The sequence below is a fragment of the Salvia miltiorrhiza genome, chromosome 5, assembly GCF_028751815.1.
Source record: "Salvia miltiorrhiza cultivar Shanhuang (shh) chromosome 5, IMPLAD_Smil_shh, whole genome shotgun sequence".
Taxonomy (NCBI): Eukaryota; Viridiplantae; Streptophyta; class Magnoliopsida; order Lamiales; family Lamiaceae; genus Salvia; species Salvia miltiorrhiza.
The window spans coordinates 680,272-694,675 of NC_080391.1; the positions used below are offsets into that span (position 1 = coordinate 680,272).

Below are 14,404 nucleotides of genomic sequence, written 5' to 3' on the forward strand. Positions count from 1 at the left end.
AATACCATTGATATCATTTTTGGTTGTGGTAATTGTCTGCTACAGTCTACTCCCAGGTATGTGCATGTTTTACAACTTTTAGTTTACAACAATTTAATATTATGTATGAATTTCTCTTCAAAAATATATTATATATGAATTTTGTAGTCACCATTTTTAAAGTATTATTTTGCAGCTTTGTAAATTTTGAGTATGAAATTTTTGAGAAGTAGTTATATATCCTGTAGTTTTGCTTGATAATGGGGTGTTTTTGCACAATAACTCGCATAAAATGTGTAGTGACCCGCTCTTTTATATCTTTTAAATCCAGTAATGAGTGTTTATTTTTGTTCATCAGTGAATGAAAACGGTTATTATCCTGATATGAATTCAGCTTATGATCCTGAATTTATATTATTAAAGCAGTCAATGATATTATTTCAGAGTTATAACTGACTTAGCAAAGTCACGTTATTTATTTAAGCGAGATGGAATTAGAATTTATTTTTACTCAAATCGTGAATTATTTCCGACTCGTGAGTTAATTAAATCTGCGGATTTAATTTAGATATCAGAACAACGAACGAATTAAATCTACGGATTTAATTTAAATTCATTTTATAATTTATCGATTTTTAGCGAGATATCACATGTCGAAATTGGGATTTATTTAAATAAACAGTACAAGCAAATATGAGCACGCGATCCACTTTACAGTTATAGAATCACCGAGACAGAGAAAATACATCAATAATTCTCCTCTACATTTTTTTTTCCTTTCTTTTTCTTCTCTTTTTCTTTCCATTAAATTTGTCCCCCAACTTTTCCCCACCACGCAATTATGCAACTAAATCAAGCTAATTCAATAACTCTCCCACTTAACTCACATCTCCCTCTATTTGCACAACTCCAGCCAAGAAACAAAACATTCCCTATCATTTTCACCGTGAGTCCTCTTCAAAGAGCAGGAAGTCTCCATTTCGTCCAGCCAAATTCTTAAGGTAAGCTTTGCTATAATCTTCCATTTTCTTCCATTATCCGCCTGCAATCAGCCTGCAATCACTGAGACAACAACACAAATTTATTTCAGTTCCAGTTCATTCACCACACCACAACCGAAAAGTGAGAGAAATCACTCATTCACTCCCTGCCAGAATCAATAAGTTCAGTCATTCCAATTCATTCAACTCCAACAGCCATCAATCAGTTCGATCATATTCAAGGTATTATACTATCTCGAATTTCAATCCAATCAAGCATTCATGTCAACATGTTCAAGCTATGGCATTACAACTATGTCGATTCATTCACTGTTATTTTACGCTTTAGAACGACAAACCATGAGTATTCTGCCCTTAACAACTAGTTATTGAAGTAGAAGAAGAATGAAAATAGAGAACTTAGCTTTAGGTTGAGTGGTAGTGGACTGTCGGAGCTCTGCGACTCACGACGACTGCGTCTCCGGAAGAGGCGGGCTGCTGGAGATCAGACCAGTGACCTCGATTCTGGGCGGCGGCGTTATCTCAGCAGAGGCGACGTCCGGCGAAAAAGCTTCCAGGCGTGTCGGCGGACGGCGGCGGTTGCACCAGATCTTCACTGATCTTCCAGTAGCAGCGGTGTCGGGGCTCGGGAAATCGACGGCGGCGGTGGCCAGGTGCTCCTGCTGCCCGTCGATTCAGAGAGAGCAGTGGGTGGACGGCGGCTGGACGCGGGGCTGGTCGGCGGAGGAAGAGATGTCGGGCCTGTTTCAGCGAGAGAGAAGAGAGAACCAAGGAGCAGTGGTTGTCGTCGCTCGCTCCGGCGAGTTCCGACGGCGGTGACTTCGGGGAAGAGAGAGAGACGAACAGATCTTGAGAGAGGAAGAACGAAGAAGGCAGAGATGGACGTGAGGGAAGAGGTTCGACCCCCGTTCGCCGGATTTCGAAGGTGGAGGTGGCAGATTCAAATAAGGGAGAGTGACAGCTCTGTTTTGGAGAGGATAAGAAGGACGTTGAGGGATTGACGTTGACGAGGAGAAGCAGCGAAGCGTCGACCTCGCCGGGCTCCGGAGTTGTGGCGGCAGGCGTCTCAGCTGAGGCCGATTGGAGGCGGAGCGAGAGGAAGAAATAGAGAGAGAGAGGTCTCGATTGTTTTGAGAAGAGAGAGAGCTTGACTGGGAGAGATAAGGGGGATTTGGGCCTTTCTTTTTTTTTATTATTTGGGCTAAGTTTAATTATCTTGGGCCAGAATTTATTTTATTTTGGGCCTCCTTATTTATTTTATATGGGCCGAACTCATTTAAATAATTGGGCCGAAATTTTTATCTCCTATTTATTTTCTTTGGGCCTTGTTGTATTTATTTTCATATGGGCCTTTATTATTTCTCTTTGGGCCGAATTTACTAATAAAAGCCCAACTGCATTCTATTTTAATTGGGCTTTAGTTTAATTCATCGGGCCTTTGTTATTAATTCAAATTGGGCTTTAGTTTAATTCATTGGGCCTTTGTTATATTATCTTAGTTGGGCCTCGTTTGATTTATTTAATTGAAGCCCATCTATTTTATAAGAATTGGGCTGAGATATTATTATTAATAGACATCTATTTCCAAATTCCATATGTATATTGTTGGGCCGGTTATTGTTTCATTTGGGCCGATGTTAATAGAGTAGAATGGGTTGAACGATTATTTCAGTTGGGCCTTATTTATTTAATTGCAGTTGGGTCTTGCATACTTGATTTAAAATTAGCCCAACTGTTAAGTATTTATTTATTTGGCCAAGATTTATTTAATTACTTGAGCCGATGAGTTATTTCAATTGGGCCTCTCATGTTAATTATTCAAGCCCACTTCTACTTAATTAATTATTAGGCTGCCTTATGTTGAGCCTTTTAATTATTTAATCTTATAACATTACTTGTTAAGCTCGATTAATTATGAGGTTATAAAGCGAATAAGTTGAAGTATTTATTTATTTTCTATTGACTACGAGGAATGGGGTTTATTTGATTGGCGGATTAGAACACCCTAAGAGAACGGATTAATTTTTATTAATTATCCGGCTTCATGAGACGAGACTTAGCTTTTGTTTAAATCCAATAGCCTGGATTAACAATAGAAATTCCCTAATTATTATTTCAGAATAATAATTCATGCATAAGGATCATGCATAGTTAAATACACATTCTCATTGGAGGATTTTTATTCGAGCAAATATCTTATATATGTACATATATTCTCGTAATAAAGGTCAAGGGCGAGATTGACAATCTGTTGAGGAGCTTTTGTATCACAGAAAATCACTATCAGGTGGGCATTACTTTCATATATATCAACTGAGTTTAAATGTTACGTTCAAGCAAGTTATTTCATGACTAAATTAATTGAAGTTATTTCAAATATTGTCTTGCCATAAAATATTTAAATTTCAGTATGATATCTATCTGATGTGACTTTTATCATGTAATCGAATTCGGGTCTTGAGCAGTTGATAGCTATCCTGCCAGGGCTAGTGTACACCAGTGACCGGGAGTCATCTAGCGGGTTGGCCGGTCAAGTGACCGTGAGAGGTGGCCACCTCTCCGGCACACAGTTCCAGATATGATAGATTACAAGAGAACTTAGACTGCAGTCGAACTTTAAGAATCACAAATGAATTTAGTAAGCTTGGGCCTTTTAGCGAAAAACTCCCTTGCTGTACTGTTTATTATGGCATGACAATTTACAGTTTTGAAGCATGTATTTTTATACTTAGGCATACGTGCCCACTGAGTACTTTTGTACTCAAGCCCTGCATATATTTCTAAATGTGCAGGTTGAGCAGCTGCCGATGTTGATGAAGTGATGAGCGGGATTCTTTTGTCTTTTTATGTATTAAAGAACTCTAGGGTTACATGTCTTCATACATGTAATCAGAATCATAATCCGCTGCGTACTCAGAAGTTTTATGCTTATTTGGCTAAGTCAGAAATATCTGAACTTATTAGTTATCTGAGTCTATACGACTAAACTTCTGTTATATTATAAATATTCCTTTTGTTAAATGATGAAATGTGATCCTTCTTTGTTTAATTATCCCCTTTCTACCCCGCTTCTAATATTCCTCCATTAGTCACGGTTTCCGGTTTAATTATCCTTAATTAGGACCGGTCGTGACAGAGTGGTATCAGAGCAGTTCATTTGCTCTGAACCCTAGAGTTAGCCCATTTTTCTAGTATGATCACTAGTATATATGAGTCAGTCAGCCAAAGCTCATCACTTCATCACCTCGTCATGCTCAGCAAGAAAGAAGGTGGTAATGATTTTAAAACATTGAGAAGTTCACGTTTTATATGAATGTACTGATGCTTACATTCAAGTTTTATGCTTTATTGATTGATTAGATATCTCAATGAACTTAGATGCGTTAAGAATGCATGATCACTGTTACGAGAAGAACGATAGAAGCTAGAAACTCAGTTATATTTCACTATAGCCATGGTGAAGAGCTAAGAAAGAAAAAGAGAATCCCATGAAAGCAGTGCAAGCGGAGTGCCACGCACGAATCACTGAAGCAGGCATAGTTCTTCATTCAGGTTGTTCACGAGTGACAGAACACCGAATCGACTATTGCCTTATTTGATGATAGATCACGTGAGTCATTGCTCGTAGCGACGAGTGTGACTTATGTAATCAGCTAGCTATCGCATAATGAGCTAAGACTCATTACTAACTCTCGATTATCACCAGTTATGGCATGAAGAGAACCTTCATGATTTATGTTTGAACTTCAGAGTCGGACTCATATGCAGTTATAACACTTTGTGTATGATGTTATAGCATCGCGATTAGAACTGCCAGCTTACAGTTTCAGATATTCAGAACCTTTATGATTACAATTACCTATTATATTACACGTGAGCATGATTTAGAATCCCTATTGATTACGATCACCTGCTACAAATCGAAAGGAGGATAGGTGCCATGGGTAACTAGAAGTTACCAACCATTATGATTGACTAGAAAAATCTATGCAAGTGTGTAAGACGAGAGAAGTTCTCGAAGATGGTTCAGAGTTTAATAATAGCTAGAAGCGCCGACAGTGGATCAATGCTGAAACAAATGAATTAAGATTCTAATGAGACCCTAAGGATATACTCAAGATAAGTATATATACCTTAACCTATCGAGGACATCGCCTCAGTTAGAACGTCTTGGATTATACATTCAGTTTAGTAGCCAGAATGCAAGCATTGACTAAGGTCATTCCATGACTTAGTATTTTCTGTGGTGACACATACCTTGCAAAGATGCTCAGAGATGCAAAATCTATTTCCTGTAAAGGCGTGAGAGTGCTTCGAATTATATGGTTGCATTTCAAGCGCTATGTGAATGAACACTAAGTACTAGAAGTACTACATTAAGATCATATAGAGGAACATTGTTGAGTAAGGTCAAGCCTACCTTATTTCGCCTATAGAAGATGTTTAAGAATTTCATTAAACTAGGAGGCAGACTCCAAGTTTGAGAAGCTCTAGGATATTCTCAAGGACATGTTCAAGATATTAAGAAGAAAGTGGTGATTTTAGACCAAATATACCTTTTGCAGCCAAGGAACAAGAGTTGCCAAGTTCGGAAAAGTATTTCCGAATGACTGAGAAGTAGTTGTGTCGGACCTGGCCAGTCCACATGGCCAAAATCTCAGTAGTCGTCATATATGGGTCTTTAAACCTATATATTTTAAACCTTCATCTGAAAAGCCAAACGGGTTCAGACTATTAGGTCATTTCGTTTCGACCTTTCAGTCAATTCATTTCTACCCTATGGTTATTCATTTTCAATTGTTTGGCAAATTATTGAAACACTTTGCCTAATTGCCATTTGTGAATTGAATCATTGTGATCTACTAGCTATTGGTAGATTTTCTGTGACCCAAGGACAAACAGATACTCATCAGATTAAATCAGTCAAACACGTATGCTTCAACCCAAGGGTCAAGCACGTAATGCATACAGACATTCTCTTGTGCATTTAGTAGGACGTTATTTGTGTATTTCGAAAACGATGATCATTTCGATGCTTTTGTATGCCCCTATGTTGGCTTAGTTATTTTGACTAGTATTAGTACGGAGATGCGAAACCTTGGGGCGTTCCGTGACTGAGTATTTTTTTTGTAATGGCTTCGCTAGAGAGCCAGTTCATCATGTGTGGTATTTAGATAGATCTTTGAATCTAGACTTTTATGATGATGTAAAGTCCTCATTGAGGCAATTTCCCTATATTATATATGGTGACCTTATTGGTCTTTTGCGGCAAGTCACTTCCGCTATGTTATTTATATACTTTCATGAGGAAGAGTATGAACGAGAATTGAGAATCAAGAAAACAATTTACAGAATCGATGATATGCATCTGTGTATTACATTGGTGACTATATGTCGACTCATCGGAATGCCAACAAAGCAAAGGCGTCCGAGAGAAGTTGGATAGAACGATAAGAACGATAGTATGCCTTGTGATGTTACATTAACAACTTGTGTTTTGACCTAATAGAATGCCGCCAAAACGAGGACGACCAAGAGGAGGGGGCAGGATTCCCCGAAATGAAGAAAGAGGCCCAGAAACAGGGCCAGAACCAGAAATAGTTCAACCACCTGTTCAGCCAGAACGGCGGATTGAGGAATTATTCTTGCGACAGAACCCACCTACCTTCAACGGGACAGGAGACCCGGCAGAAGCTGAAACTTGGGTTCGCGCTATTGAGCGTATTTTCAACTTCCTGCGTTGCACCGACCAAGAGCGCCTGACTTGTATGTCCTTTCAGTTGACTGGGTCAGCTGATTTCTGGTGGGAAGCAAGGATGAAAACGATGACAGCAGAGCAGTTAGAAAACCTGACTTGGGAACAATTCAAAGCCGGTATATATGACAAGTATATACCCAAGAGCTACCGCAAGAAAAAGGAGGCTGAATTTTACAATCTGAAACAAGGGAAGATGTCGGTAACTCAGTACGACAGGATGTTCTGCGATATGTCTAGATATGCGCCGGAACAAGTTGACACAGATGAGAAGATGGCTGAAAAGTTTTGTGCCGGACTGAGGCACGAGATTAGGATGGCTTTGGCAAGCCATGGAGGATTGTCTTACACTGAGTCGCTCAGCCGAGCATTAGACATTGAAGCAGCCATGCCAGGAGAAAGAACTGCAACTGTACCTACACCAGCACCTTCACATGATCAAAATCATAATCAGAATTTTAGAGGAAAAAGGAGATGGGACAACAGTAACCCGAACCAAGGCGAGAAGAGACCATGGCAGGGACGGGTGTTCCAGTCACAGGGCTATGGAGGCCAGAGTGCACCGAAACAGATGGGAAATAACCAACAGAGGGCCCCACATTGCCCCAAATGTAACAAAAATCATGTGGGAATCTGTAAGGCCGGCAGTGATAGTTGCTATATTTGCAACCAGAAGGGGCACTATGCAAACCGGTGCCCGAATAAGCAACACGGAACGGGTTCAAGGCCAAACCCGCCTATCCAGGCTCCACATCTGCGAGCAATTCAAGCTTTGCCCCAACCATACCCAAGGCAGCAACCACAGTATCAACAGCCACAGCAGCACCAACAGCTACAGTACCAACCACAACCTCAACAACCGTATCAGCAACAGGCCCGCCAACAACAGCAGCGACAACAGAAACAACATGAAAAACCTCGTCATGCTAGAGCCTATGCTATGAGGCAGAAACAGCCCGAGAACAACCAGGGAAACCTGGCAGGTATGGGCATGTTACTCAATACTCCTGTTGTACTTCTATTTGATATGGGCGCATCGCATACTTTCATTTCAAGTACATGTGTCGACACCTTAAAACTTAAAATGGAAAGAGCTGATCAGGAGTTGAGTATATCATCACCTATAGGAGGGATGACGACAGTAGATCATGTGTGCTTGAACCTAGAACTGAACATAGGGTCACACAAGATTGTAGTGAACAACTCGTATGTTATTCCGATGGGAGATTTGGACATAATCCTAGGAATGGACTGGCTAGCCGAGAACTATGCCACCATCCTTTGTAACGAAAGACGGATATCGTTTCGACCCCCAGGAAGGGAGCCGTCACATTTCCACGGAATTAGTATGGGAAGAAGAAAGATGATCATCTCCGCCCTGCAAGCAACGAAAATGATGAAGAAGGGATACCCAGCTTACCTCGTATATTTGCACGGAGAACTGAGTACTGAAAAGAGTATAGAAGATGTAGAAATTGTACGGGACTTTTCAGATGTATTTCCAGAGATTCTGCCAGGGCCACCACAGGACAGACCAATTGAGTTTACCATTGATTTGGAGCCCGGGGCAGCACCCATTTCGAAGGCACCATACCGAATGGCTCCTAAAGAGTTGGAAGAACTCAAGATACAACTGCAAGAACTTTTGGAACTTGGATTCATTAGGCCAAGTGTATCACCTTGGGGTGCACCCGTACTTTTTGTGAAGAAAAAGGATGGCACATTGCGAATGTGCATAGACTATAGGGAACTAAACAAAGTGACACTGAAGAACAAATATTCTTTACCAAGGATAGATGACCTCTTCGACCAGCTCAAGGGTGTAAGCGTGTTCTCGAAGATTGATTTGCGGTCTGGTTATCACCAGCTGAAGATTCGACCAGAAGACGTACCTAAGACAGCATTTCGAACTAGGTATGGTCACTACGAATTTGTAGTTGTGCCATTCGGGCTAACCAATGCGCCAGCTGTGTTCATGGACCTCATGAATCGAGTATTCCATCCGTACTTAGACAAATTTGTCTTGGTATTCATAGATGACATCCTGATCTACTCGAAGAACGAGAAAGACCATGAGGAACATCTGAGAATTGTTTTAGAAACGTTGAGGACAGAGCACCTTTATGCCAAATTCAGCAAGTGTGAGTTTTGGCTCAGCGAAGTCACGTTTTTAGGACATATTGTATCATCAGAAGGGATTAAAGTGGACCCTGAAAAAGTGCAAGCAGTGCGCGAATGGAGATCGCCTACTAACCCTAATGAGATAAGAAGTTTCTTAGGATTGGCAGGTTACTATCGGAGGTTTATGGAAGGATTTTCCAAAATTGCAAGGCCAATGACGCAACTACTCAGGAAGGGAATAAAATTTTCTTGGACAGAGGAGTGCGAGAAGAGCTTCCAAGAACTCAAGGAAAAGTTGACTACGGCACCAGTGTTAGCCGTCCCAACAGCTGATAAGGAATACGTAATCTACACAGACGCGTCCAAAAATGGACTTGGCTGCGTGCTGATGCAAGAAGGAAGAGTGATAGCATATACGTCACGACAACTTAAGCCACATGAACTGAATTACCCGACTCATGATCTGGAGTTAGCTGCAGTGGTGCACGCACTAAAAATTTGGAGACACCACCTATATGGAGTTAGGTGTGAGATATTCACAGACCACAAAAGCTTGAAATACTTTTTCGAGCAAAAGGATCTCAACATGAGACAGAGGAGATGACTCGAATTAGTGAAAGACTATGACTGCGGTATTAACTACCACCCAGTCAAGGCCAACGTAGTGGCTGATGCATTGAGTCGTAAGACCCAATCTAAATTGGGAGCTCTCATCACTCGAAAGACGATGCTCATAAGGTAATTTAGCAAAATGAGCATAGAAGTGGTTAAACCACCAGGGACGATAGCAAGCGTTGTGGCAACAGTACCTAACTTGAGGAAGACGATCGTAGAAGCACAAAGAAAAGACGGAAAGATGGAAAAACTACGGAAAGCAGTAAGGAAAGGAGGCGTCAAAGATTATCAAGAAGCATCAGATAATGCTATCCTCTTTGAGGGAAGGATATGCATCCCCCACGATGATGAGCTTAAGGATAAAATCATGAGTGAGGCTCACGATACCCCTTATACTGCCCACCCCGGGAGTACTAAGATGTATCAGGACCTAAAGAAACACTTTTGGTGGGAAGGTATGAAGAGGGAGATAGCGTCATTTGTGGAGAAATGCCTGGCATGCCAACAGGTGAAGGCCTTACACCAAAGGCCATATGGAAAACTACAACCGTTGGAAATTCCAGAATGGAAGTGGGAGCACATCGCAATGGATTTTGTGACCAGTTTGCCCAAAACAAAGAGAGGAAACACTGCCATTTGGGTAATAGTGGATCGACTCATAAAATGTGCTCATTTTATACCAATACCGATCACACATGGGTCAGACAAGCTAGCTCAGTTGTATGTTCGAGAGATTGTACGCTTACACGGTGTACCGTGTCGATCACTTCAGACCGAGACTCAAAGTTTACTTCTAGATTTTGGATGAGCTTACAGAAAGAGTTAGGCACGAGGTTAAATTTCAGCACCGCCTTCCACCCGCAGACAGATGGGCAGTCTGAAAGGACAATTCAGACCCTCGAAGATATGTTGAGAACAGTGGTCTTAGACAGGGGTGGAAGTTGGGAAGCAGTGCTGCCGTTGATTGAATTTGCCTATAATAACAGTTATCAGGCGACTATTGATATGGCACCGTATGAGGCATTGTATGGAAGAAAATGTAGATCACCACTTTATTGGGATGAAGTGGGTGAGAGAAAAGTTTTAGGACCAGATATGGTCAATGAGATGGTTGAGATAGTCCGCCAGATCAGAGGGCGAATAAAAGAGGCACAAGATAGACAGAAATCTTACTCTGATGCACGTCGAACTGAGTTATGTTTTGAAATAGGAGACAAGGTCTTCCTAAAGGTATCTCCTACCAAGGGGATAACTAGGTTTGGTGTCAAGGGAAAACTTAGGCCTCGATTCGTAGGACCTTATGAGATTTTGGAGAGAATAGGCCCAGTAGCCTATAGGTTGGCATTACCGCCAAGCTTTGGAAACGTTCACAATGTTTTCCACCTATCACAACTCAGAAAATACGTTTTCGATCCAAAGCACATAATCCACCAAGAAGAGATGATCCTTTGCCCAGACTTGAGTTATGAAGAGAGACCAGAGGCCATTCTAGATCGAAAAGTGCAACAACTCAGGAATAAGGCAATCACATTAGTGAAAGTCTTATGGAGACACCACGGACAAGAAGAAGCCACGTGGGAGCTTGAAGACAAAATGAAGGAGAAATATCCCGAACTGTTTTAGAATAAATATGCAAATTTCGGGACGAAATTTTTGATAAGAGGGGTAGTATGTAGTGACCCGCTCTTTTATATCTTTTAAATCCAGTAATGAGTGTTTATTTTTGTTCATCAGTGAATGAAAACGGTTATTATCCTGATATGAATTCAGCTTATGATCCTGAATTTATATTATTAAAGCAGTCAATGATATTATTTCAGAGTTATAACTGACTTAGCAAAGTCACGTTATTTATTTAAGCGAGATGGAATTAGAATTTATTTTTACTCAAATCGTGAATTATTTCCGACTCGTGAGTTAATTAAATCTGCGGATTTAATTTAGATATCAGAACAACGAACGAATTAAATCTACGGATTTAATTTAAATTCATTTTATAATTTATCGATTTTTAGCGAGATATCACATGTCGAAATTGGGATTTATTTAAATAAACAGTACAAGCAAATATGAGCACGCGATCCACTTTACAGTTATAGAATCACCGAGACAGAGAAAATACATCAATAATTCTCCTCTACATTTTTTTTTCCTTTCTTTTTCTTCTCTTTTTCTTTCCATTAAATTTGTCCCCCAACTTTTCCCCACCACGCAATTATGCAACTAAATCAAGCTAATTCAATAACTCTCCCACTTAACTCACATCTCCCTCTATTTGCACAACTCCAGCCAAGAAACAAAACATTCCCTATCATTTTCACCGTGAGTCCTCTTCAAAGAGCAGGAAGTCTCCATTTCGTCCAGCCAAATTCTTAAGGTAAGCTTTGCTATAATCTTCCATTTTCTTCCATTATCCGCCTGCAATCAGCCTGCAATCACTGAGACAACAACACAAATTTATTTCAGTTCCAGTTCATTCACCACACCACAACCGAAAAGTGAGAGAAATCACTCATTCACTCCCTGCCAGAATCAATAAGTTCAGTCATTCCAATTCATTCAACTCCAACAGCCATCAATCAGTTCGATCATATTCAAGGTATTATACTATCTCGAATTTCAATCCAATCAAGCATTCATGTCAACATGTTCAAGCTATGGCATTACAACTATGTCGATTCATTCACTGTTATTTTACGCTTTAGAACGACAAACCATGAGTATTCTGCCCTTAACAACTAGTTATTGAAGTAGAAGAAGAATGAAAATAGAGAACTTAGCTTTAGGTTGAGTGGTAGTGGACTGTCGGAGCTCTGCGACTCACGACGACTGCGTCTCCGGAAGAGGCGGGCTGCTGGAGATCAGACCAGTGACCTCGATTCTGGGCGGCGGCGTTATCTCAGCAGAGGCGACGTCCGGCGAAAAAGCTTCCAGGCGTGTCGGCGGACGGCGGCGGTTGCACCAGATCTTCACTGATCTTCCAGTAGCAGCGGTGTCGGGGCTCGGGAAATCGACGGCGGCGGTGGCCAGGTGCTCCTGCTGCCCGTCGATTCAGAGAGAGCAGTGGGTGGACGGCGGCTGGACGCGGGGCTGGTCGGCGGAGGAAGAGATGTCGGGCCTGTTTCAGCGAGAGAGAAGAGAGAACCAAGGAGCAGTGGTTGTCGTCGCTCGCTCCGGCGAGTTCCGACGGCGGTGACTTCGGGGAAGAGAGAGAGACGAACAGATCTTGAGAGAGGAAGAACGAAGAAGGCAGAGATGGACGTGAGGGAAGAGGTTCGACCCCCGTTCGCCGGATTTCGAAGGTGGAGGTGGCAGATTCAAATAAGGGAGAGTGACAGCTCTGTTTTGGAGAGGATAAGAAGGACGTTGAGGGATTGACGTTGACGAGGAGAAGCAGCGAAGCGTCGACCTCGCCGGGCTCCGGAGTTGTGGCGGCAGGCGTCTCAGCTGAGGCCGATTGGAGGCGGAGCGAGAGGAAGAAATAGAGAGAGAGAGGTCTCGATTGTTTTGAGAAGAGAGAGAGCTTGACTGGGAGAGATAAGGGGGATTTGGGCCTTTCTTTTTTTTTATTATTTGGGCTAAGTTTAATTATCTTGGGCCAGAATTTATTTTATTTTGGGCCTCCTTATTTATTTTATATGGGCCGAACTCATTTAAATAATTGGGCCGAAATTTTTATCTCCTATTTATTTTCTTTGGGCCTTGTTGTATTTATTTTCATATGGGCCTTTATTATTTCTCTTTGGGCCGAATTTACTAATAAAAGCCCAACTGCATTCTATTTTAATTGGGCTTTAGTTTAATTCATCGGGCCTTTGTTATTAATTCAAATTGGGCTTTAGTTTAATTCATTGGGCCTTTGTTATATTATCTTAGTTGGGCCTCGTTTGATTTATTTAATTGAAGCCCATCTATTTTATAAGAATTGGGCTGAGATATTATTATTAATAGACATCTATTTCCAAATTCCATATGTATATTGTTGGGCCGGTTATTGTTTCATTTGGGCCGATGTTAATAGAGTAGAATGGGTTGAACGATTATTTCAGTTGGGCCTTATTTATTTAATTGCAGTTGGGTCTTGCATACTTGATTTAAAATTAGCCCAACTGTTAAGTATTTATTTATTTGGCCAAGATTTATTTAATTACTTGAGCCGATGAGTTATTTCAATTGGGCCTCTCATGTTAATTATTCAAGCCCACTTCTACTTAATTAATTATTAGGCTGCCTTATGTTGAGCCTTTTAATTATTTAATCTTATAACATTACTTGTTAAGCCCGATTAATTATGAGGTTATAAAGCGAATAAGTTGAAGTATTTATTTATTTTCTATTGACTACGAGGAATGGGGTTTATTTGATTGGCGGATTAGAACACCCTAAGAGAACGGATTAATTTTTATTAATTATCCGGCTTCATGAGACGAGACTTAGCTTTTGTTTAAATCCAATAGCCTGGATTAACAATAGAAATTCCCTAATTATTATTTCAGAATAATAATTCATGCATAAGGATCATGCATAGTTAAATACACATTCTCATTGGAGGATTTTTATTCGAGCAAATATCTTATATATGTACATATATTCTCGTAATAAAGGTCAAGGGCGAGATTGACAATCTGTTGAGGAGCTTTTGTATCACAGAAAATCACTATCAGGTGGGCATTACTTTCATATATATCAACTGAGTTTAAATGTTACGTTCAAGCAAGTTATTTCATGACTAAATTAATTGAAGTTATTTCAAATATTGTCTTGCCATAAAATATTTAAATTTCAGTATGATATCTATCTGATGTGACTTTTATCATGTAATCGAATTCGGGTCTTGAGCAGTTGATAGCTATCCTGCCAGGGCTAGTGTACACCAGTGACCGTGAGTCATCTAGCGGGTTGGCCGGTCAAGTGACCGTGAGAGGTGGCCACC

At 40.7% G+C, this 14,404-nt stretch overlaps 3 long non-coding RNA genes across 3 annotated transcripts; 1 reads left to right on the forward strand and 2 right to left on the reverse strand.

Moving 5' to 3' along the window:
- The first annotated feature begins 322 nt into the window (after positions 1 to 322).
- Positions 323 to 4,054, forward strand: LOC130984935 (uncharacterized). The gene is made up of 3 exons (XR_009088823.1): positions 323 to 1,202; positions 3,208 to 3,267; positions 3,773 to 4,054. It is a non-coding gene; the product is annotated as an uncharacterized LOC130984935 (long non-coding RNA).
- LOC130984942 (uncharacterized) lies at positions 596 to 3,201 on the reverse strand. Its single transcript, XR_009088830.1, has 2 exons — positions 1,517 to 3,201; positions 596 to 1,454 (listed from the first exon to the last, which is right to left on the reverse strand). It is a non-coding gene; the product is annotated as an uncharacterized LOC130984942 (long non-coding RNA).
- Positions 4,055 to 11,463: 7,409 nt separating the features above from the next.
- LOC130984941 (uncharacterized) lies at positions 11,464 to 14,069 on the reverse strand. The gene is made up of 2 exons (XR_009088828.1): positions 12,385 to 14,069; positions 11,464 to 12,322 (listed from the first exon to the last, which is right to left on the reverse strand). It is a non-coding gene; the product is annotated as an uncharacterized LOC130984941 (long non-coding RNA).
- Positions 14,070 to 14,404: the final 335 nt, after the last annotated feature.